The 26,869-nt window shown below is 42.8% G+C and overlaps 1 protein-coding gene and 1 long non-coding RNA gene across 3 annotated transcripts in view; both read left to right on the top strand.

The window, feature by feature from the left end:
• LOC139056980 (uncharacterized) overlaps positions 1 to 26,869 on the top strand; it is a 227,560-nt gene that overhangs the window by 19,578 nt on the left and 181,113 nt on the right. The gene's annotated exons all lie outside the window — the stretch shown is intronic.
• On the top strand, positions 6,685 to 19,706 carry LOC139057627 (uncharacterized). Its single transcript, XR_011512943.1, has 4 exons — positions 6,685 to 6,865; positions 8,372 to 8,413; positions 11,512 to 11,697; positions 14,393 to 19,706. It is a non-coding gene; the product is annotated as an uncharacterized lncRNA (long non-coding RNA).

Below are 26,869 nucleotides of genomic sequence, written 5' to 3'. Positions count from 1 at the left end.
GGCATCAGCACATTTTATCCACATTCCATTATCACCGAAGATTTGGCCATGAAGAGAGTTGCGGCAAAATTCGTTCACAAGCTGCTCATGGTGGAGCAAAAGCAACTTTGTGTTGAAGTCTCGCAGACATGCTGGATTCCACAAACAGTGACCCCAACTTCATGAACACCATAATCACTTGTGACAAGTCTTGGGTGTATGTTTACGACCTGGAAACCAAATCCCAGTCGTTACAGTGGAAGCATTCCACGTCACCAACCGAAGACTGCTAAGTGTGCAGCAACGTCAAAGTGTTGCTGACTGCTTTCTTTGACTCCCGCAGTGCGGTACACCACGGATACACACCACAGGGTCAAACAATCACTAAAGACTACTACAGGGATGTCCTCCATGGCCTATGTGATGCTGTATGGAGCAAGATACCGAAGTTGTCAACAGGAAATTGGCACATCTTTCAAGACAATGTTTTTCTCACACTTGATTCAGACTTTTTTGGCGAAAAACCAGACTCCTGTAGTTCGACAGGCTCCTTGCTCTCCTGATATGGCGGCCTGCAACTTCTGGCCATTTCCCAAAATCAAGGGGCCATTGAAACAAGCATGATTTCAGACAAGAGAAGACATTATGGCTGCAACGACAGCTGAGCTAAAGTCCATTTGGAAAGAAGCCTTCTCGGAATGCTTCTAACAACGGCAGCACCGCTGGGAGAAGTGGCTGGATTACCAAGGAGACTACTTTGAGGGTGATTAGGTTTCCAACACTTCAGTTATGCCAGTTTTTTTTCTTCAGCCAAAGGTCGGATACTCTTCTAACAGACCTCGTATTGATATTTTATGTGCAATGGCTGTATGGTTTACCTGGCCCACACCAAACACAAGCCTCGTTGCATTAGAGCATGTGTCCCTTAGCAATAAAATGCAGACCCTAACACCGCTTATCTGTCATCTGTGCATACGAAGCCAGCTTTGTCGTCTGCATTCCCGGCCAGCAAGCTGTGCGCACATCAGAGAAAAGTCGGTGCTGACAAAATTTCAAAAAGGAATTTCTCGCTTTTAAAAATGACTTTTTTAACTTCACACATGCATAGCAGACATGTAGAGCATCACATTTTTTCGCCAACTACGAAGGCTGTTTTTTCCTTGAACATGAAGCTTCTTGCAAAAGATTAGAATTTTTTTTTTACAGGCGATCAGCTGAACCTTCAGAGCTTCATATATTTTTCTGCTATACTATGTCACTTGGGCTACCATTCTGTATTTAATTTCTGTCCTGTGAATTTTTTCTTACGAAAAAAAAACTAACGGATTGCAATTTGACTCATTTTTGCCGGTGCCAAAAGCAATTGAAGTATGCAAATATTTGAAAAATTGGCTATTTTGGCAGTTGCATCACTTCACCATATTTCCACGCACACCATTTGAAGGCCTCGATCAATACAATGTGCATTTGAAAAAAAAGGTATTTGAAGCGTTTGAAAAAAAAATGAAAAGCTAGAGGACATTTGATGCCTCTAGCTCAGCTGAACAGGAAAACGAAACTGTCACCTAAAATGCTACAAAATATCTGGCAGAAATAAATAAAAGTGGGTAACAAGCTTTGAACTCTAGTAAACATATGGCAATGTTTCAGATTTATGTGCGGTGTGAAAAAAATGCTTGTCGATTCGGCATGGAATTGCATACCTGCAAGTGCATCTGTGCCATTTCCAGAGTTCAGTAAGAACGGCATTTTACATAACTTTGTAAAAATGGTTTATTGCTATCTAAAATACATGAGTAAAATTAATAGGTATAAGTCGGCTTAACCCCTTACTGCACAATTTTTCGTTTCCTCAAAATATTATTCATGGCGTTGTAGGGAAGCATAATAGTACCTGTACTCCCATGGAAACTTACTTTAGCGAATGTTTGTGGTTTAAATTAGCAGAAAAAGGGTATGTTGCATATTTGCAACAATGTGCCAATAAAGAAGAAGTTGAAAGTAAAAGATAGATTTAGTGCGATTCATACTCAGATGCTTATTTGCACAAGACAATCATTGGTGCACCTATGATTTAGTGTGGAACAAAAAGAAGCACTTGTACATGTTTGTGCAGCACCTGTGGTTCCCACACTTCGTGCAGTACGTCATGCAGATTCCCTTTCAGCCAGGAAACAATGCAGTGTTTTTGGGGTATTGACAAAATGTAGAACATCGAAGCACAGACGTAAAGCTGTGCCCGTGACGACGTGACACGGCAACGTGCGGAGGCACAGCGTACTTTTGAAAAGAAAAAAGGAAATTTGACCAGAGAACATCTTATCCACATATTGAATCGAAACGGACTTACACTCGTGGCTGTCGCGACTAATTGAATAGTCACTGCCTTCACTATCAGGAGGAATTTCTAGGCCATACCAGCATTTCGAAGCCATTTCATTATTCCGAAGAAAATAAACCGTGTACACGTTGTTGCATTTGTGCAACATAGCAACGTTCTGTCGCCAGGAACAAACTATTCCGAAATTACAATATTTTTTTGAACCTGCAGAGTCAGAAGGATGTGGAGCATAGCGTAACAATTTTTTTTTGCGCTTTGTCTTATGGAGAAATACATTTACAATTTGCAAAACTTACCTATATCACTGCTCCTGGGCGCGCCCAGCCTCCGCCACGTTTGTTTTGGTAGAAGATGCAAAGAATTAGCACAGATTGCAGCACAAAGTGCCGCGTTTTAGAGACCAATGTTGCGGATATGCAACAACATGTACAGGAAGCTCGAAACTGACTTTGCTTCGGTTTCTAACGCCGTTCATCAGAATGTTGCGTAAATGCAACAAGGTGCAGTAAAGGGTTAAATTTAATATGCAACAAAACATCTCCAGTAATGGCAATGATGTGCCTTTCATGTTTGCATAAAACCATATCTTCTGAATTCTTTCGTTATTTTTTGTGGCAGCGAATAAAATTGAAATGGAACTCGCACAAGGAGTAACTTTGCTGTATTCCAGCACATCACTAATAGCTGTCTTTGTTTCATATGAAAATCTGAAGCAGTCAATATGAATAAGTCGCTTGATATGGAATTACCTGCGCAGCAACGTTATGGCAGAAAACACAACTGGGTCATGCAACAGCAATGCGGCATAATAAACTGCTCCCATAGGCATCACTTATTGTGATTGCCATGTTTCAAAAGCATGTAAGGTTTACTGAAATTGGCACACACCATTCAACCAACAAATAAGGATTGTACAGTGATCCTTTTTCAGTTTTACAGATATTTAAGTTGTCTGCCAGGTAGCATAATTCTTGTTCTTGAACTGGATTATTCAGAGGTGGACATTACTAGCACAAGAAATGGAAACATTAAACTGATTGTCATAAATTTATTAATTCACTTATAACATCACAGCACATATTTCAGTTTGCAAATTGTAGCCAGTGAGTTTGCAAGACATTCACTTGAAATTAATTTCCAGGATGACACCAGTTTCGATATTTTTCCATAAATGTGAGAGAAATACAAGGGCATTCCGGTTACTTTTGTACTTCGATGCATAGCAGTGCATTTCTACAGCCAGTTTGATGGCATGTGTCTCGTTACTAGTGTCATTCTGGAAATTTATTCTAAGTGCATACACCTTGTAAAATTACCGGCTACAATTCGTAAAAACTTTATTAGGAACTGAGTTTTTGTTAATCAGCTGACTATGGTGTCTTGTTTCTCATGCAAGTAATGTTTGGCACTCTGTATCTAGAATTATGTTAGCTGCAACAGTCAGTCTTCAATAAGTTCCATGAAACTTAAAGATAACCACCCTGCATATCAGGTCTCAGTTGAGTGCTGTGGGCACAAGCAAATTGTGCCATGGTTATAGTACCACTGGCTACCTAATAGAGAAAGCAAGCACCTTTTTTGAGTGTTCTTATTTACAGTCATGTCAGTCTGCTTGTACATTTATTTATTTAGGCATTTATTTTTTAAAATTTATTTCTTTTGGGAAATGTGTTTTACTTGAGAGCCACACTGACTACATCTTCAGTATTCAATTTTGTTATGGTGTCAAGCTGCAGGAAGTTTGTACTGTGCGATAGTTATTAAGAAGTTTCTGATCTCAAACTACAAAGGGGTGTACATTTACAGAGATGTTTGGTTACAAATAAACAGTTCACCTAGAAAAATGGTTTTTGTCTGCATCAGTTCAGCACTCTTGATTTTTCGGAGGACCATTCACTCTGACAATTGAAAAAAGTGGCATAACAGTACTGCTAGCAGTTTTACAATATGGTTTATTACAGGCAATCTAGGAGCATGCTTTTGAGCCCAGGGTGACAGAGGTCTGCTACAAAATGCCTGTATTTAAATTTTATCCTTATCCTCTCACAGCAGACATGCCACCGTGACATCAAAGGTAATTATATGCAACATAGCTCAGCAGTATTTTAAGGTAAGTGCAGGTTTAAACTGCTAAATACCCAGTGGGGCATAAAGGGCTTTCAACGTAATTTGTGTTGATGTTCAACAGATCTGCAACAATGCTTCCATGGGCTTTCAATATTGACGAACTACACATTTCAACAATACCTCCATGGGCTTTCAATTTTGAGGCTCAACACATCTGCAACAATGCTTCAATGGGCTGTCAACATTGACAAACAACACATTTCAACAATACCTCAATGGGCTTTCAATTTTCAGGCTCAACACATTTGCAACAATGCTTCAATGGGCTGTCAACATTGACAAACAACACATTTCAACAATACCTCAATGGGCTTTCAATTTTGAGCTTCAACAATGCTTCAATGGGCTTTCAACATTGACAAACTACACATTTCAACAATACCTCAATGGGCTTTCAACATTGACAAACAACACATCTTCAACACTGCTTCAATGGGCTTTCAAGAGTGAAATACACCATAGTTTCAACGATATGCCAACGATCTTTCAAATTGAGAGGCCACAATGATGTTTCGACAAAATGTCGCGGGCCAATTATCAACACTTGTCAACAATTTCCTCAATGATGTTTCAACAATTCGCCAATGATCTTTCAAGGTCATTTGTTGACGTTGACCAATGATATTTCAATAACCTTTCAACAATTTTTTTTGTAAGGGCGTGCTTCCCTCGCTGCGGTTCATGATGGCGATAAGCAGACGGGTGTTCACACCGGTTAAATGGTATGTTTTCGTTTGTGCGCAGAAGGCTTAGGAGCCGTGCAATCACGACTCGCAGGCGGGCATGTCACGTGGTGCTTTTTGTATTTTGCGAGCATCCGCAGTAAGCTGGAAAACACTAATACTTAACAGATAAAAAGACAGAAACTGTTTATTCGGACGTGTTGCCAACTGCTCTGCAACTTTCTAATTGGAATTTCTTCGCAACTTCCTTGCTTCAGAAGTTGGTTAATTATCCTTGACTAATTAGCCAATTAAGCAATATATAGAAATAGCGCGACACGCTACATACCAAAGGGAGCCACATGCATTTAGTCGCGTCGTCATAGAGGGCATGATATATATATATATATATATATATATATATATATATATATATATATATATATATATATATATATATATAGTTTGAGAAGACAAACGTCGCTACAAGCAGTGATAAACAACCGATGATTGGACGCATCCTGCATTTCTATCGGCGTCCATTATAAGGGGCCAGTGCCCTGGCTGAGTGTTAGGAAACGGCATTGCATGCCTCCATGTTAAATATGGTCAAGGTGGCGGGGAACGTTAACAAAATTCAAGTCTGGGGTTTGACGGGCCAAAACCACGCTTTGATTATGAGCCGCACCGTAGTAAGAAACTCCATATTTATTTTGACCATCTGGGGTCCTTTAACCTGCACCAAATTTGGTGCAGGTTAAACGCACAGTACGCGGGCGTTTTTGCATTTCAGCACCATCGAAATGCAGCCGCCGCCGCCGGCATTAGATTCCAAGCACTCGGGTTAGTAGCGCAACACCTCAGCCGCTATGCCACCACGGCGGGTGCGGCGGAGAAAGGAGTGAACATCGTTTTTACAGAGTAATTTAGCTTAGATGTTACCCGTTAGCGCGCTACAGAACGAAACGAAAAGCTTGGCGGATATGTACAACATGGTGCTCATATTTCACTTGGAGGCCAAATTCTTCTCTGTGACCTAGACGGGGTGCTGGCGAATGTGTTGGGAATCTGCTCGGCCACCAAGCACAACCTGCGCTGCTATACGTTCTCGGTGACAACTCGCACAGCGCAGAAGCACACGCACAAATGTTTAAAGAATGGGACGACAGACCGCCTGCAGTTTGCCATGACGTCGAAATAAGAAGCACAAACAGCGACGTTTCTGTACTTTTGTGGTCAATAGTTCAGTTCGCATGGTTGCGGCACGCATTACTTTTTTTTTTTAATACAAACGACGAAAACTGTGCGCGGAAACATTAGCACGGCGTTTGCGACGTTTGAATTTGGCGCCTTTTCCCGCGCATGCCATTAGCTCCGGCCGGTGCACTGCGTTACTGCGCCAAAGAAAGTAGTTCATCAAAGAAGTGAAGCAAAAAACTTTTATACACTTCCAAAGCGCTACAATTTTTCTGTAATAACATGACATCAAAGAATTTGTTATCAAATGGTAAAATTTATGATAATATAAGCGTGTATTTGTATGAGTGTACATGTATGATTGCGCGTTTGCGCTGTTGAGGCTTGTAGCATTCCGGCGTGATCGTGCATGCCGGTTGTGTGAAAACTTCCTGCGTTTTCTGCGTTCTTTGTGTGCTTCGCTGTGACATCTTTGGAATGTTCCTGCGTGTTGCTCGCTTTTTATGGGCTTGTTGCCTCGAAGATCGCCATGATCGCCTCCGACTCAGCGACATCAAAGGTGAGTTAGTGTTTCGAATTCCCCTTGTTCGTCCGCGCCTGCGGCGCGGACGAAGAGGAATTTCAGCGCCTGTGCGTGTTTTCCGTGCGCCTCTTTTCTAGTTTTCATTCCTAGCACTATCCTTCCGTTGCCAGAATTGGTTGTACCGCACTAGATTCGTGGTATATAACATGGAGCTTTGTCCTGGTTTAACTTTACACTCCGCTTGTGGTGACGTAAGGCAGCTATGTGGTGCCAGCTAAAACAGGGCATGTTGTACGCCATGATTTCTGATACGGTATTCGAGCACCGATTGAGTTAGCCTTATTAATGAGCGCAAAACATTGCGACGTGAAACCATCCGATCTGTACTGTAATCGGAAGATATTTCGTTTGCGCCACGCTAGTACAAGACGTGGGAGCGAGCTTGTAGCGGCGTGGGGCGGTGGGATCGGCGAAAGTGTATTCTGTTGCGCTGAATTCCCTTCAGGAACGAGTGACTAGGCTGCTATCTGACACGCCGTGCGGCCGATGTTCGCGCGATCGGAAAACACAGAGGAGGCTGTCGCGCAATAATAATAAAGAATTTGAAGGGTGTACATGTGATTCTATGCGATACGTGAGATACAATAGAGGGGGATGCCACAGAGTGCTGCGAAATCATCGAGTTATACGCCTTGCTAACCGCGTGTGTTTTGTTTTCCACCAGTTCGCGCGCATTCAGCTTTCTTTTTTCATCTTCGTTCGACGCCATCGAGTGCTTCGCCCCAAACGGCTTCGCGTAGGCGCTCTTAGCATTCACGGAAAGGCAGATTTCATGTCACTCCAGGTCCTACAACATTCAAAATAACGTAATTTCGTGAAATTGCAGCTTTTCGCACTTCAGTAAGTGATTGATTTAACAAAATTTTAAAATCAGTAGAGGAACGAGATGCCTGGCATATCTGCTTTGTCGTCCCACTGGGTTTCGAGGCGGCATGTATACGTTATCGGCAACATAAACATCAATAATTAGCATTGTTTCTTGTGACCATAGAAGTAGCTAGTTATGTCGAAAAGCTATTTTTGCTTTGAATCCGAGCACTAAATAGTGAACAGATTGAAAGGGGAGCGCATAGTTGTGAACTAAATGACAACGCTTTGCCACAAGCTTGGAATAATGCATTGTCGAAAGAGCAGTTCTGTGAAATTCTTTCTTTGAGAGTAAGCAAAACTTCAGTAGCATCAGGTAGACGGGGAGTAAAAGAATGCAACACTGTGGTTTTATATGAAGGAGCATCCTTTAATATGTGGCCATAACAGTTCAGTAGATGCATGGAAATAATTTTTAAAATAATAGAGGAATGTGAAATAAATTATTTGACAAGCTCACACTGCCATTGGCAAGAGCGGCCACACTTTAGTGTATTCAATGACTAGTCATTTGTATCCGTCTATTTATGTCAGCCTAATGGTCCATGTAGCTCTTTTGATTGTTGATTTTGCTGCATTGTGGCTTCACATTTTAATACTGACATCTTTTTTCAGATTCAAAATGAGCTGAGAGACACCCAAGCTGGAATGCTAAAGGTGAATTCTTTGGCCATCCATTCTGTAACGTCACCATGATCAAATACAGTGATGCCGTGAAAATGTATTGCAGGAAGCAGAAAAAACAACATTGCTGATGCAACTGCAAGGCATTTGCTCGAGTGATCAATTGGTGCAGAGTGCCTTCATTAGGAGACATGGTGCCTTTAAGCACTCAGCTGAAAGACTGCAACTGCACCGGGACTGGGAGTGAATTTCAGTGTCACTTGTGAACATATTAAAGATAGAATTTGCCTTCTTCAGGGTATATGCCTGATATGGGAGAGGTGTTCAGAAACAGTGTGGACATTAGTGGTCTACGTGAGTGCACATCTTCCTAGTTTTACCTATGTCATGCAGCAGTGCACTGCTAGAGGTATCAAACCAGAGCAGCACCACCCCGAGCAGTGATCAAAGCTTTCTGCATTTCAAGGGCCAAATTCCAGAAAGATTGATGCCGAGCTGGACGGTGTGAAGTGCCGATCACCACATACTGTAGCCAGCATGGCATGAATCTCCTTGGCATTATGCCTCGTTAGGATACAGAAATTGCATCACTGCTCATAAAAAAAAATTGGAAATTGGGAGGTTGAGGGGAAGTGGCAGGGCTCCCCTCTGGAGTAGCCAGTGCATGCCCATTGCTATACTGATAATCCTACCTTAATGAGAACCAGTGATGCATGTTAACCTATTACGCAGCTAAGTGCATTCCTTGTTTTGTATTAAGGGGACACTAATGACACCTTAAATGAATTTAAAATAAAGCATCGTTTTAAATATCTACTTCTGTAAATTTCTTGGTAATTGCTTGATTATTAGAGAAAATAAAGCTCAGCGTTAAATTTTCTGAGTATCGCCCCAAAATCTTCGTGCTGACATCTCATTGTCACATCGTGCATTTCAAGTATTTTTACAAACTTGGGTTGTATTGTTTCAGTAAAAGTTCCTGACGGTTCTTATTTTAAGTTTTTGGAATACAATGAAGAACATCTTTATTTGTAAAAAAAAATTGCTGCACCTGAACAGACATCAACATCCATGACGTCACAGCAAGCGGGTGTGGTAACTTCAAGGCAGCACTGCCACCAATCTTTCCTCTTGCTGCTTTTACAATTTACTCACCCTCTTGTCATGGTACGAGTGAATCTCTTGAATTGTAGGAAGGTCATTTACAGATACATCTAAAATAATTTTTCTCTTTAGTGCTTTCTTGCCATAGTTGCTTAGGGGTGTTGGCACAGCGCCGCTAAGCACGAGGTCACATGATCAAACAACCGCATTTTGATGGAGGTGAAATACAAAACTGCCCATGTACCTTGCAGCCTGATTTGGTAAAAATTAATCCAGAGTTCCCCACTATGGCGTGCTTAAAGCCTGTTTCACATGCAAGCGAAAATGCTTGCAAATCCTGCCGCCGCGCCGCAGAAATCAGTTTCAACGGTGGGAGCGGCAAGGTTTGGGCAAGTTGAAATTTCATCGCAGCGGCAGAGCGGCAGCACTGCTTCCGAACGACCCACCTCGACACGTGACCAGCGGAGGATTAGTGCTGGAAAGCCTGCGCATAGGATGATGTTTATTTACTTGGTACACGTGGTACAGGCAACATGCCAAGAGAGCTTTTCAACGAATTGTTAAATTGCTAAGCGCAGGATATGTATTTATAAAATAAAAGTTTGAGAGGCAGAGACAAAGCTATGTTTATGTTGGTAGTCGCAAACAACCGAAACTGGCTGAAAGTCCTGTGTTTTATGCCAGCAACATTGCTATTCGCAGCAGCGGAAAATGCGCGGCGGCAATGCATATGAAACGAAACTTTGCGATAAGCTTTGCAGCGCCGCGTCGCTGTTCGCTCCATTCGCTGAATCGCTTGCATGTGAAACAAGCTTAAACATCAGATTGTCGTTTTGGCACTTAAAACGCCAAAATTTAATTAATTTAATTTTACTTTAGTGCTCCTTTAAGCGGTAGAATTCATGATCTCTGCAAAAACTCATCCTCAAAGTATTTTCCGTAAAGATTAAATAAACAGTAGATATAAGTGTCTATTTATATTTTGAATTCTGTGATACGTGATGACTATTAGTGGTACGAGACAGAATTGTAATACAATGTGTGACGGCACGATGATGCACGTCGAGGAAATGACCGAGCCTCCCTAGAGGTCCTTGACATGGACATCAACTGACTGTCCACAAACTTCTGAGTTCACTCCGTGATCTTGTGCAGCGTGTGCTTTGCGAGTAGATTAATTTAATTGAGGTTTAATTTATTTATTTAATTTACTGTCCTTGCGGCTTATGTACATTTCATACAGTGGAGTGGAATCTCGCATTACTTCTGGAGCACAGCAAGCGAACGTGATGTGTAGTGGTAATCTTAGTAATGATCGACAATCATGTCCCACTTCGAGCTCCTAATGCTGCTTGCCAACACAAGCAGCAGCATATGCTCAAGATAGCGTGAAAGAGATTCATTGAAAAGTGGCATATGCCCAGGGTCACATACCCAGTCACCCAAGCTGTTCCAACGGTTGGTATTGAACTCTTCCCTAAACATAGCAGCCCAATCTCCCCATTAGACCATGGCTACATATTCACACAAATGGATGGGACAATCGAGACAAACACCTGAAAATATGAAGTATCCCAAGAATGGTAATCACAATAAATAGTACTAGATGTGCATTAGCGCAAGCTCTTGGGCCAGTTGGTGCATGATGAACTTGAAAAAGGGGGGTACCAGCAAAACAAAGGACGCGCACACATGGAAAAGGCGTTAGACAGGGACGAACGCTGGTCCGTCCCAATGTCCGTCCATGTCTAATGCCGTTTCCTTGTGTGCGTGTCATTTGTGTTTCGCTGGTGCCCCCCTTTTTCAAGTACTAGATGTTTGGATACGTTGGTTTATTTTTCTTGTTTGTGCTGGATTGCTTTTGTGAAACATGGGGCATCCAGACAGCATCAGAAGCTTGTAAGAAGTCAAGTTTAGCATTTTAGATTTGCAACAGGTACTTTTGTAATTGATTTGCAGTAGGGCTGTTGTGTGAATGTACTTGAAAGGCTTAAAACTGTTTTGCTAACATTTACTTAAACATGCAGGTTCACATACGCTGTAAGAGTGCACATTGAGAAGGTTATCCTGGCCCAGCTTACCATGGCCCGCCATGGTGGACCACGAAAGTTTGCAAGGGCCTTGCTTCACCATGTGTTCACAGAGGAGGAGCTCATGGGCCATTTGGGCTTTGGAAATAACACCAAGGGGCAACAGAGGCTCTTGACCCCAGGGTCAGTGCTGTTATATGCAAGTACCATATACCCTTTCCGGTTGCATTTTTACATTCACATTTCTTTTCTAAATTTATGAACTTGCCATTGGCATAACAAACGACTTTCATGTAGCCTGTGTGTGCAGTTGTGTGCTACAATAGCCTACCATTTGGAATGACTGTTCATATGATCTTGAGTGCCTAATGCCGCCATACTCAAATGCTTCCAAATTTAAAAGCTGCCTTCACTGCCGAAAGTTTTTAGCATCTCCACCAAATAAAATGAGCTGCATTTGTGCATTAGCAGTGCTACTTGGCTGTCATTGCAAGGAATAGTTGTCTGTGAAGCACGCTCCAAATCTGTTGGCATGGAGGACATGGTTAAGTAGCCTGAAAGTGTTAATACACGAATTGCGGAGAAGCTATGCTCAAGTGTGGTTACTGCTCAGCTCGAGCAGGAGCACGTTCACCAAATTGCAGAAATCAAAACAAAACAGCTCTCCATGTTCTGAGATGTGAAACAGTAGTTTCACCAATTTTAACAGACCACATCAAATCAAAGTTGCTCCTATCTTGAAGCAGGTCCATGTGATCCGAGACAGCAACCTTTCAGCGGAGGGAACCTGAGTGTTGTGGCAATTTTCTTTTGGTAGTTTCAATCAAAGAAACAACAGGGACCGAGTTGCCAGCTTCACAGTCAACAGTACTATGTTTAGTGGATGCTTACTTATTCTAAGCACCTAACCTATGACTCGTATTTATTAACATGCACTGTATCACTTTGTATTCTAAGATAAGAAAAAAATATTTATGTGGCTTTTCCTCATATACTTCAATACATGGAGAATAGGCTCTTGGGGCCTAATGTATAAAGCTTCTTACAGACCATCGGACATGTCCACTACTCCCATTCTGAAATTGTTAGAATTGTTTCCTGCTTCCTTACTTCACCTACCTGTTAACATGGTTATGAACCATTGCCAAGTAGATTATGGGCTTAAATTTATCAAAAAGATGAATGGGCTTTTCTGTCGCTCTTGTTTAGCCCGGTGAGGATCACATTTTGGGGAGAAATATGCCTCTAATTTAGGAGTTATATATCTTTTGTAGTGTGCACATACTCAAAACTTTCGACTTGAATAGTGTCCTATTCAATTTAGTCTTTGAATGGTCAGTATTTGTAAATGTGAGTATTATTCTAATATTTCGAAACACCAATAAAACATGAGATTTGAGCCAAAGTACGGTAAATTTTCACCTCCAATAACATAGTATAGACGTAAAACGTAAGAACTTGTAAGAATAGCAGACCAGGCTACGTTACTAAAGTAGCTGTACTTTAGAGGCTGTACAGCAATCATTCATGCTTACTGAAGAGTCCTGTGCATGTGAAGAAACTTTTTGCTGCTCCATTTGTGCATTTAATAAACAGCTCTTCATAACAACAATGACAGAAACTTGCTAACTTTAAGAATACTAATATGTGAACCTCATCTTACATTAATTGTGATATCAGCTGTTCATTATTCAGAAGCTATCCAATATTTGATTTGCTTCTGGCATTATTCGGTTCAGTCTCAAAAATCACTTTTCGCGCATCCTTAATATTGTTATTGCACATTTAAGTTCTTCAGGGCGACTTTCCGAGAAAATAAACTGGTAAATAATTTTTTAAAATAACAATAAAGTGGCAATACCATTTCAGTATTTGCAGTTTTACATGTTTTATTGTTTTATGCAGGATAAAGCAGCATAATTTTTTCTGTAATGAAACTTACGGAAACTTGTGGCAGCACTCCCAAATTAGTGCAATGACAGACACCAAGGAGCTAAGTGAAAAATCAGTTTGGGAGAAACCCAAGGAGCGACAGCACTATAAGAATATTTTCTAGAAGTCTCAGAAGGTTGCAGCACCTCCAGTGGGAGGCTAGGCAACACTTTGTTCTGAAAAGGCAAATTTTTTCAGAACGTTCCATCACAGTGACAGATGTATGGCAGTGAACCCTAAAAGGGTTAAAGAAGTCAGTCCTATGGCATATAGCTCTTAAAAGACAGCATTTCTTCGTATCTGTCACATTCTGCATGTGTCATGCTAAGCAGTTTGGCGCACAACTACACGGAATCCTCATTATAACAGTAATTCAGTCGTTGAGGAAGAAAACATACTTCGCTGTAAGCAGCGTCTTCTTTAATGTGGAAAGTCCTAAGTCATTGTAAGGCGAGAAGTACGTTCCGATTGCATGTGAACTCAGGAAACCTAACATCAAATGAAGCTACACTCAATTATAGTGACATGACACTATTGTATTTGGAGCATGGAAAAGCACAGTGAAGTGCTGCACATTTTAATTATGAAACTTACAAGAAATAATTTTAGTTGTCAGTTCAGGTTTATTTATGAACGACATGAATTTTTTTCACCATTTTGTTTATCAGCAAGCAAAGTTCACATCTTTGACATTGAAGATATTCATAAAGTTATATTGCTACAGTGTTTTGTTCCTCTTTGCCCTTTCCTGCATTTGACACTTAGTGGAGTCCTGTGCCACACTAAATAAATTTAAATGGTCATGCTGTAAAGCTGTACCCATGGAAAATTGGAATAAAGCAACACAAATACATAAATCAATTTCATTGTAACAAGGGCATATTGCATGCCATTCTTTTGCATGTGGAAGTTGCTTTTTAAAACTTATTCTGGCTTGTTTTTGCAGGCTTCACGTGTCGCAAATTTCCTGGTACCAACATGCCCTATGTAAAGAACTCTGGCCTCGCTTCTCGCATGGGACCCTGCCCCTTCACCTCTGAAGAGCCCAAGTTGGACAGCTCAAACCAAAACACAAGTGTTGTGCTTTTGTAACTCTCGACATTTTTATGTTTTATGTTAGTCTCCTGAAGGGCCCAATTTGGATTTCTCAAATGAGCATACAAATGTTGTGCCTTCCTATGCCTTGACATTTTTATGTTAATTTTATTTATGTTAATTATGCTAGTATCCTGAGAAGCCCACATTGGATTGCTCAATCCAGAATACAAGTGCTGTGCTTTGTTATAGTTCACTACATTTTTATGTTAGTTTTTGATAAGGTTCCAGTAAGGATAGTGTTTCCTTATTAATATATTTTTTAAGTAGCTTAAGTCATTTCATGCCTAACCACCCAACAATTTTCTCAAGAACTGTTCCATTATGGCAAACCATTTCAAGTTTGCTTGATTTTGAGTAGGTACAAGGAGAAAATTTTTGAGAAAATTTGCTTTCATACATACTCTTAAGTAATTCCAGGGCAACCAACCAGCGTTTTTTTGGCCATCACAGATATAGTTGAAGCTCCGAACTCTTGCTCCCCATTTATTTTCCTTCACAAAAATTTTTTTTGAATTTTGGCAAAAATTTATTGTTCTTGCCCAGCTAAGCTAGAAGCCACTGATACACGTTTCTTCTGAAAGGGAAATTGTATGATCCAGATATTCAGGTGGTGTTCATGTCAAGAGACTGAAGTGGTGTGACTGCCAAAATTTGCAGTTTGAATTTTCTTCTAACGTAGGGAAATACAGAAGGCACAAAATGAATATAAAATCAGTCTGCTTGACTTGGGATAGCAGCAAAATATTTCAAGCCTTGGAGGTTCAGTTGATCAGCTAAAAAAACTGTAACGTTGAAATTTTTTGCAAGCATCGTGTTGAAGGTAAAAAATTAGCTTTGGTGGTTGGCACAAAAGTATGTCACCCATCATTACACAGCCGTACATGTCTGCTATGCATGTGACATGAAACAAAAAGTGATTATTCTTTTAGTGCGATAAGGTATTTTTTATAATGTTCCTTTGTGGATCACACATACAGCATAAATGTAGCATAAATATATGAAGCCATGTCATCTAGCAAGGAAAGGTTGTTAATATATTAGCCACAAGAACTACTCAATAAACTGACTTGCCTTTTTTATCATTACGAAGGCAGGTGACGTCAAGCGCTGCTGCTGCAGTCTCAGCTCGTATTTTTTTAACATGAACGCAAAAAGTGGTCGCCAATGGTGTCTGACCACATCAGACTGAACATGGCACATATGGCTTTTGTAGATGAGCATGTTCCAGCTCTGAAACAGTGGTAGCAAACAACACCACAAGAATTTGTTCATACTCATGTAGGTTTTCAGTCTTAATTATGAAGGTGTTTTCTACTTGCATCATCATTGGGCTTCAGGGAGCAGGGCACAAAGTGTCCTGCTCCCTCTATGTTGCATTGCAATGCGACATGCCCTTTAGGATGCTTTGTATGAACAATATCAGTGCTCTTTATAGATTTACTGTCTACATAATAGCTGATATTTCTTTTTCTAAACTGCATGAAACATATCTTTTAGCACTGCAGGATTCCCTCACATATTTATTACGTACGAGGTCTGTTAGAAAAGTATTCGACCTTTTTTTGTGAACACCTGATGAATATGAAACAAGCGCGTTTTCATCAGCCGCCCTTGAACCTTTGTGCGCATGCATGAATTTTTTCCCACCTGCCAATAGCGTGAATTGCTGGGACGCAGCGTTTGAATGAGGTAGTACGGTGCTCTCGTCGGTTTTTTATCGCAAGGAAAATGGCAGAGCGACTGGAGCAGTGCTACTGCATCAAATTTTGACAGAAACTGGGCGACAGCCAAGTGGAAACCATCTGGAAGATTCAGAGTGCTTTCAGTGACTGTGCTATGAGCAGCACACAGATTATGGAGTGGTACAACCAGTTTAAAGACGGCCACACATCGGTGGAGAGCGAGCCACGCTCCAGTCGGCCATCAACATGCCGAAATGACCAGGTCATTGCCGAAGTGAACCCCGTGGCGATGCGGGACCGTCGTGTAACTATCCAAGAAATTGCGGAAGAGGTGGGCATCAGCACATTTTATCCACATTCCATTATCACCGAAGATTTGGCCATGAAGAGAGTTGCGCCAAAATTCGTTCACAAGCTGCTCATGGTGGAGCAAAAGCAACTTTGTGTTGAAGTCTCGCAGACATGCTGGATTCCACAAACAGTGACCCCAACTTCATGAACACCATAATCACTTGTGACAAGTCTTGGGTGTATGTTTACGACCTGGAAACCAAATCCCAGTCGTTACAGTGGAAGCATTCCACGTCACCAACCAAAGACTGCTAAGTGTGCAGCAACGTCAAAGTGTTGCTGACTGCTTTCTTTGACTCCCGCAGTGTGGTACACCACGGATACACACCACAGGGTCAAACAATCACTAAAGACTACTACAGGGATGTCCTCCATGGCCTATGTGATGCTGTATGGAGCAAGACACCGAAGTTGTCAACAGGAAATTGGCACATCCTTCAAGACAATGTTTTTCTCGCACTTGATTCAGAATTTTTTGGTGAAAAACCAGACTCCTGTAGTTCGACAGGCTCCTTGCTCTCCTGATATGGCGGCCTGCAACTTCTGGCCGTTTCCCAAAATCAAGGGGCCATTGAAACAAGCATGATTTCAGACAAGAGAAGACATTATGGCTGCAACGACAGCTGAGCTAAAGTCCATTTGGAAAGAAGCCTTCTCGGAATGCTTCTAACAACGGCAGCACCGCTGGGAGAAGTGGCTGGATTCCCAAGGAGACTACTTTGAGGGTGATTAGGTTTCCAACACTTCAGTTATGCCAGTTTTTTTTCATCAGCCAAAGGTCGGATACTCTTCTAACAGACCTCGTATTGATCTTTTATGTGCAATGGCTGTATGGTTTACCTGGCCCACACCAAACACAAGCCTCGTTGCATTAGAGCATGTGTCCCTTAGCAATAAAATGCAGACCCTAACACCGCTTATCTGTCATCTGTGCATACGAAGCCAGCTTTGTCGTCTGCATTCCCGGCCAGCAAGCTGTGCGCACATCAGAGAAAAGTCGGTGCTGACAAAATTTCAAAAAGGAATTTCTCGCTTTTAAAAATGACTTTTTTAACTTCACACATGCATAGCAGACATGTAGAGCTATCCAATAATGTATCACATTTTTTCGCCAACCACGAAGGCTGTTTTTTCCTTGAACATGAAGCTTCTTGCAAAAGATTAGAATTTTTTTTTACAGGCGATCAGCTGAACCTTCAGAGCTTCATATATTTTTCTGCTATACTATGTCACTTGGGCTACCATTCTGTATTTAATTTCTGTCCTGTGAATTTTTTCTTACGAAAAAAAAACTAACGGATTGCAATTTGACTCATTTTTGCCGGTGCCTAAAGTAATTGAAGTATGCAAATATTTGAAAAATTGGCTATTTTGGCAGTTGCATCACTTCACCATATTTCCACGCACACCATTTGAAGGCCTCGATCAATACAATGTGCATTTGAAAAAAAAGTATTTGAAGCATTTGAAAAAAAAATGAAAAGCTAGAGGACATTTGATGCCTCTAGCTCAGCTGAACAGGAAAACTAAACTGTCACCTAAAATGCTACAAAATATCTGGCAGAAATAAATAAAAGTGGGTAACAAGCTTTGAACTCTAGTAAACATATGGCAATGTTTCAGATTTATGTGCGGTGTGAAAAAAATGCTTGTCGATTCGGCATGGAATTGCATACCTGCAAGTGCATCTGTGCCATTTCCAGAGTTCAGTAAGAACGGCATTTTACATACCTTTGTAAAAATGGTTTATTGCTATCTAAAATACATGAGTAAAATTAATAGGTATAAGTCGGCTTAAATTTAATATGCAACAAAACATCTCCAGTAATGGCAATGATGTGCCTTTCATGTTTGCATAAAACCATATCTTCTGAATTCTTTCGTTATTTTTTGTGGCAGCGAATAAAATTGAAATGGAACTCGCACAAGGAGTAACTTTGCTGTATTCCAGCACATCACTAATAGCTGTCTTTGTTTCATATGAAAATCTGAAGCAGTCAATATGAATAAGTCGCTTGATATGGAATTACCTGCGCAGCAACGTTATCATGGCAGAAAACACAACTGGATAATGCAACAGCAATGCGGCATAATAAACTGCTCCCATAGGCATCACTTATTGTGATTGCCATGTTTCAAAAGTATGTAAGGTTTACTGAAATTGGCACACACCATTCAACCAACAAATAAGGATTGTACAGTGATCCTTTCTCAGTTTTACAGATATTTAAGTTGTCTGCCAGGTCGCATAATTCTTGTTCTTGAGCTGGATTATTCAGAGGTGGACATTACTAGCACAAGAAATGGAAACATTAAACTGATTGTCATAAATTTATTATATTCACTTATAACATCACAGCACATATTTCAGTTTGCAAATTGTAGCCAGTGAGTTTGCAAGACATTCACTTGAAATTAATTTCCAGGATGACACCAGTTTCGATATTTTTCCATAAATGTGAGAGAAATACAAGGGCATTCCGGTTACTTTTGTACTTCGATGCATAGCAGTGCATTTCTACAGCCAGTTTGATGGCATGTGTCTCGTTACTAGTGTCATTCTGGAAATTCATTCTAAGTGCATACACCTTGTAAAATTACCGGCTACAATTCGTAAAAACTTTATTAGGAACTGAGTTTTTGTTAATCAGCTGACTATGGTGTCTTGTTTCTCATGCAAGTAATGTTTGGCACTCTGTATCTAGAATTATGTTAGCTGCAACAGTCAGTCTTCAATAAGTTCCATGAAACTTAAAGATAACCACCCTGCATATCAGGTCTCAGTTGAGTGCTGTGGGCACAAGCAAATTGTGCCATGGTTATAGTACCACTGGCTACCTAATAGAGAAAGCAAGTACCTTTTTTGAGTGTTCTTATTTACAGTCATGTCAGTCTGCTTGTACATTTATTTATTTAGGCATTTATTTTTTTAAATTTATTTCTTTTGGGAAATGTGTTTTACTTGAGAGCCACACTGACTACATCTTCAGTATTCAATTTTGTTATGGTGTCAAGCTGCAGGAAGTTTGTACTGTGCGATAGTTTTTAAGAAGTTTCTGATCTCAAACTACAAAGGGTTGTACATTTACAGAGATGTTTGGTTACAAATAAACAGTTCACCTAGAAAAATGGTTTTTGTCTGCATCAGTTCAGCACTCTTGATTTTTCGGAGGACCATTCACTCTGACAATTGAAAAAAGTGGCATAACAGTACTGCTAGCAGTTTTATGATATGGTTTATTACAGGCAATCTAGGAGCATGCTTTTGAGCCCAGGGTGACAGAGGTCTGCGGTACAAAATGCCTGTATTTAAATTTCATCCTTATCCTCTCACAGCAGACATGCCACCGTGACATCAAAGGTAATTATATGCAACATAGCTCAGCAGTATTTTAAGGTAAGTGCAGGTTTAAACTGCTAAATAACCAGTGGGGCATAAAGGGCTTTCAACGTAATTTGTGTTGATGTTTAACAGATCTGCAACAATGCTTCCATGGGCTTTCAATATTGACGAACTACACATTTCAACAATACCTCCATGGGCTTTCAATTTTGAGGCTCAACACATCTGCAACAATGCTTCAATGGGCTGTCAACATTGACAAACAACACATTTCAACAATACCTCAATGGGCTTTCAATTTTGAGGCTCAACACATTTGCAACAATGCTTCAATGGGCTGTCAACATTGACAAATAACACATTTCAACAATACCTCAATGGGCTTTCAATTTTGAGCTTCAACAATGCTTCAATGGGCTTTCAACATTGACAAACTACACATTTCAACAATACCTCAATGGGCTTTCAACATTGACAAACAACACATCTTCAACACTGCTTCAATGGGCTTTCAAGAGTGAAATACACCATAGTTTCAACGATATGCCAACGATCTTTCAAATTGAGAGGCCACAATGATGTTTCGACAAATTGTCGCGGGCCAATTATCAACACTTGTCAACAATTTCCTCAATGATGTTTCAACAATTCGCCAATGATCTTTCAAGGTCATTTGTTGACGTTGACCAATGATATTTCAATAACCTTTCAACAATTTTTTTTGTAAGGGCCACACGGAAGAAGGGCTCTGTAGGTATATCAATTGGTTGAAGCGAAACAGCGGGAGGCATAGCAGGCGTCTTCCGGCGCTGACACAGGTCGCAAGAAGCGACATAACGGCGCACAGAGAGATAAATGCCGGGCGAGAAGAAGCGGCGCCGCAGGTGGTCGTAAGTACGAGTGACGGCCAGATCTCCAGCAGTAGGAGCGTCGTGAAGTTGCTGGAGCACGGCGAGTCGAAGGTGCTTGGGGCCGACTAGGAGGAGCTCCGGGCCGTCAGGACGAGCGCTGCGACGGTATAAAGTTCCATCGCGCAAGGTGAACATCCGAAGGGACGGGTCATTGGGCGAGGAGCTTAGGCGTTCCATAAGTGTTCGAAGAGCAGGATCCTTGCGCTGCTCATCGCCAATATGGAGGAAGCCCGAGAGGGACAGAACACTGATGTCCGAGTCTGCATCGGTATCGTCCGGTTGATCCACGGGATTGCGGGACAGGCAGTCGGCGTCTTCATGCAGGCGTCCTGACTTATATAATAGAAAATGCATATTCTTGTAGGCGCAATGCCAAACGTGCAAGTCGTCCATTTGGGTCCTTCAAAGAGGAGAGCCAGCAGAGGGCGTGATGATCGCTTACAACGCAGAAGCTCCGACCGAAAAAGTACAGTCGAAATTTCGCGACCGCCCATACGAGCGCGAGACATCTTCTCTCAGTAATGGAGTAATTTCGCTCGGGCGTGGAAAGAAGGCGGCTAGGATAAGCGATCACACGGTCTTGGCCCTGTTGACGCTGAGCGAGGACATCGCCGATGCCATGACCACTCGCGTCAGTTCGTACTTCAGTGGGCGCAGAAGGGCCAAAGTGTGAGAGAATCGGGGAAGTTGTAAGCCTCTCAATCAGGGTAGAGAAGGCTTTCTTCTGTAGTGGTCCCCAAGAGAAAAAGGCGTCTTTCTTAAGAAGGTCAGTGAGAGGGTGAGCGATGTCGGCAGAATTTTTCACAAATCGCCGGAAATAAGAGCATAAGCCTAGAAAACTACGGACATCGTTCGTTGAACAAGGTACAGGAAAATTTCGCACGGCGTGAACTTTCTGTGGATCAGGTTGGATTCCGGCGGCGTTTACGAGATGACCAAGCATGTTAATTTCACGGCAACCGAAATGGCACTTGGAGGAGTTTAGCTGAAGGGCAGCCCTGCGAAACACGGAGAGTATGGTTGTGAGGCGCCGCAGGTGGCTCTCAAAGTTCGGCGAAAACACAATCACATCGTCGAGGTAACACAGGCATGTGGACCACTTCAAGCCGCGCAAGAGAGAGTCCATCATGCGCTCGAATGTAGCTGGCGCATTGCATAATCCAAAGGGCATGACTTTAGATTGGTACAGACCATCCGGTGTGACGAAGGCGGTTTTCTCGCGGTTCTTCTCATCGACGCTAATCTGCCAATAGCCGGAGCGGAGGTCAATTGATGAAAAGTATTGGGATCCGTGAAGGCAGTCAAGAGCGTCATCAATGCGAGGCAGGGGATAAACATCCTTCTTTGTTAACTGGTTGAGTTGACGGTAGTCAACGCAGAAGCGCCACGAGTTGTCTTTTTTCTTTACTAAGACAACCGGTGATGCCCACGGGCTACTGGAAGGTTCAATGATGTCCTTGTCCATCATCCTGTCTACCTCTTTCTGTATGATGACCCTTTCTGTTGCCGAGACACGATATGGCCGCCTATGAATGGGGCTGGCGTCACCGGTGTTGATGCGATGCGTGACAACAGATGTCTGGCCAAGCGGACGGTCGTCCAAATCAAAGATGTCCCGATAAGATGACAGGAGGTGGCGAAGAGCTGTTGTTTGCTCGGAGGAATGTCGGGGGGCGATCATCTTAGAAACATCGTCCGCAGGCGTCGAGTACGAAGGAGTGGATGAGAAAGGTCCGTTCGTACTGAGGAAGGATTCAGAGGTCAAAAAAAAAATATCCGAAATTCTTCCAAAGGAGTGATATGCGCTATGGCGATACCTTGTGGCAACACATGTGATGAAAACCCAAAATTGAAGATGGGCACGCGAGCGCAGTTTTCGCGGATCCGAATTAAGGTGCTCGGTAGGGCAATATTATGCAACAAAACCACGTCAGTAAGCGGCAACACGACGTACTCGCCATCAGGTACGGGAGGACAGGGTGTCAGGAGGGCATTTGTAGCCGCCTGTGGAGACAGCCTGGCAGATTCAGCAGAACATAAGGGTTGTGGAGCACAAGTGGTTGCGTCGGCAGGAAGCGGCAGGTCCAACTGTACAACACCTGCGGAGCAGTTAATTTGGGCAGAGTGTTTCGAAAGGCAGTCGAGGCCGAGAATTAGGTCGTGTAGACAGTGTTCAAGGACGATGAATACAACAACGGTATAATGGCCGCCAATGGTCGCACGTGCTGTGCACATTCCAAGGACAGGTGACGTACTCCCATCGGCGACTCGCTCGGTGCAGGGTACGGCGGGGGTCAGAACCTTTTTGAGCCATCGGCGGAGAGCAGTACTCATAACTGAAAGCTGCGTTCGTGTATCAACGAGAGAGGTAACAGGAACGCCATCAACTTAAATGTCCAGTAGGTTTCCACATGTAGGCAGGGTCAACAGTGGATTTGTGGGCCGGGTCGGAGTTGCAACTTCACCTCCGGGAGCTGCACTGCCTAGTTTCCCGAAGCGAAGCGACCGGTCACAGAAGGGGTCGAAGAGTGGTGAACGAGAGGCGAACGGGGTCTACGACCTTGTGGAGACGGGGAGCGGCTGGATCTTGGTGGAGCACTGTCGGCATTGATGTTCCTAGTCGGCGTATAGGGCGAGAAAGTACGACTGTCTGGTACTTGGCGGTAGTGACACGGAGACGACCACCGAGGAGGCGGCGACCAGTGGTTGCGGCAATGACGGGCGATGTGTCCAATACCGAAACAATTAAAACAGATGGGTTTGTCATCCGCTGTGCGCCATTCAGCTGGGTTGCGACGGAGTGGTGGAAAACTTTGCGTCTGGGAGCGAGCGTTCGGAGAAATTTGGTAGGTGTTTATATGGCGGACCGAGCAGAGAGATGGAATGCCCAAACTTGCTATTTCCTCCCGAACGACCGCTTGTATAAGGGAGATAACGGCTACGCTTTCCCGACAGTCTGTACAAACTGGAGCCGGGGCCATGGCCTCAAGCTCACGGCGAACGATGCGCGTTATTTCTTCCGGTCCTGTGGGCTGAACGAACCGCGGCGGATCTTCGCAAGAAGATGTCGCGGCGGTATTGGGCAACCGGTCGAAAGTTTGAGTGACGCGGCGGCCCTTCGCTTGTTCGAAGCGCCGGCACTCCTTAATATTTGCATCCACTGTGGCACAATCCTTACGCATCAAGAGATTGAAGGCATCGTCTGCAATACCTTTCAATATATGGCCAATCTTGTCTGCCTCGGTCATGTTGGCATCAGCCTTGCGACAGAGGGCCAGCACATCCTGTATGTACACGACATAGGATTCTGTGGACGTCTGAGCGCGGAACGCAAGTTCTTTTTTTGCTGCCAGCTGACGACCGACAGGTCTGCCAAACAGGTCTCGCATTTTTTCTTTGCAGACATCCCAGATCGTTAGGTCAGCTTCATGTGTGTCATACCATTGCTTCGCGGTTCCCCTCAGATAAAATATTACGTTTTCATGCATCATTGTAGCATCCCACCTGTTCTTGTCGCAAACTCGCTCGTACATCGTAAGCCAGTCCTCGACGTCGGCGTTGTCCGTGCCACAAAATGTTCCCGGGTCCCGTGGGTAAGTGAGGATGACCGTTAGCACGGGCTGCCGAGGCGCTGTCGCTTGTGTTGGTTGATTTGCCATTGTTGCAGCAGGTAGATGACGTCCGCTGCGAAGTTCTGTGGTTGTACCCCGCACCTTCCACCAAAATGTTGCGGGAAGAAAGCAGGCCCACGAGTGTAAAATGACGTATATTTACAAATGATAGATATGGCGTTCAGGCAACTGCTAGACTTCGTCTTTCTCTAGTCCAATTCAACTTCTTCCTTCACTTCACCGTAACAATATTTTGCGATTGTGCGCCCTTCCAAGTTAATTAGCTGAATGAAACTTGCAAGGACTACAGTTTCATTCTAGTGGGCAAACATGGAGGTCTCCGTTTCGCTCCCGTAGAAGCCCATGTATCGAAAGTAGGCTGGAATTCCACACTATTTCCGGCTTAACTGTGAACTACGTAATTAAGAAAAGTAGATGAAAATGGGAGTAATGCTATAGCCGTCTAAGCATCTAACAGGCATATAATTTGTTTCGGAATTATTTAGATAAAACAAGGCTCACACCCATTTTTTGTAACCATACTCTCTCCGTAAACGACCATGTATTTATAGCACAAGGGAAATCTGTATAGTTTACAACCTCACTGTAAACTAACTATGACACTTACTACCCATCGGCTCAGCTGTCCAACGACGCGCGCACAAGGCCACATGCTTGGTCGGCCAGGTGGCTGCGACATTACCTGCGCAATAGCGCAGCCACAAGGCGCACATTTAGTCAACCATAACCGTGGAGCCGCCGTGGCCACCCAGACCGGAATTTACGTGGTATTCTTTTTAAAGGTATTTATTTACATTGTTTACAGAAACCTCCGAGAGAAATTTGAAGTCAAGTCGAGAATTCCTTATGTGGTTTTATGCTTTGCCATCGGCCATCTTTTGTTCCAGCATTCCCCCACGCTGCCGACTACAACACCGTCTTTTCGCTTATTGGGACATATAATGCATTCGCACTAAAAATAAATAAATAAATAAATAAATAAATAAATAAATAAATAAATAAATAAATAAAGTTGCTCCAACAGCTTCTCTCAAAAGATGGAGCTTTTCGCGCTACAACATTACAAACACAATGGCAAGCTACTTCTAATTGCAGTGTGCCTAACACGGCGTCATTCAGTTCCTAAGTAGGCACAGCAGCAGCTATTCATGCCAAGCGTGTGAGTTTACACATAACAAAAAATTGTTGTTAAATCATAGCGAGACAGGATTGAGATCACCAAAAAGATCGGCAACGTTTTTTTTTGCCCATTATTCTCTGAAGTTGACCTACCCATGTCCAAAAAAATGCGCGCGGACACCTCATGTCAGATCATTTATATCTAGAGATGAAGAAATCCCAGCACACTGAAGCCATTTCTATGAGTTGTGAATGCGAAAACACTAATGTCCATTTTAACGCCACTCAGCGGTCCTTTGGGTTACGAAGGCATTGCGACCAAGCGACCGCATTCAGACGCTTGGACAACGCCTCCTAGATAACACATGGCCGGGGAATTCCGATCCGTGACGTCAAGCGGTATCGCCCCACTGCCATAGAAATTAGCGGGGACACGCTAGAGTAAGCCGCGTGATTTAGACGCCATCGTTTTCATCACATCGGGCTTGCCAATTGAAATTTTGGGGTGTGTAGCATGGTATCATCAAGCAGAGTAGAAAGGCCTCCTATCTAGGAAGTGTGGGTTACGTCAGTAGGTAAGACACTCAGCTTAGTTTTATGTCTTTATTTGAAACCGAATACCATCAACATCGCTCCTTTCGAATTTACTCTCTTATACATTGATCTCTGTATAGCGATTACGGAAACAAAGTAGGAACGTAGGCGATAGCTTGCAAAGGCAGCGGATGCTCCGATTCGCCCACTTTGCGACGTCAAGACGTGCATGTGACGTGGCATCGTAGCCGATTGGAATTTAGTTTTCGTTTCCCTGCTATACAAAACGGCTTCCTCGTTCAATGGACCGTTTGATGCTTTGGCAGCAGCCCTTACGAGAATGGCCTTGACCTTTCCGTCACCCACCAGTCAACCCAGTCACTTCGCTGTATACTCGTCCTTCCTGTACACCTATTGTGTAGATTGTCTACTGACACCATACAGAGGGCATGCGGACTTGCCTATGTTATTTGCGCGCTTGCCCAGTATGCGTTTGTTTGTATGTATATATATATATATATATATATATATATATATATTGTTACGTGTGGAGAAACAGATGAAAGAGGCTATATAACGGCTATTTACACTCGAGCCTGGTCAACAGGCCGACACTCGCCCGCACCAAGGGCACAAACCCACTTCCCCACCTCGTCATCGTTCTCGAGGTGGCTCGTCCCTTGAGCATCGCTCGATGACATCGTGATACTAGCCCCCGGCGACAAAAGCGCTGTCCCGGTGCTGCTAAATATC

This window comes from Dermacentor albipictus, chromosome 3 (genome assembly GCF_038994185.2).
Source record: "Dermacentor albipictus isolate Rhodes 1998 colony chromosome 3, USDA_Dalb.pri_finalv2, whole genome shotgun sequence".
Lineage (NCBI taxonomy): Eukaryota > Metazoa > Arthropoda > Arachnida > Ixodida > Ixodidae > Dermacentor > Dermacentor albipictus.
The sequence above is the reverse complement of the archived record's forward strand: the minus strand, read 5'-3'. Positions and strand labels throughout refer to the sequence as shown.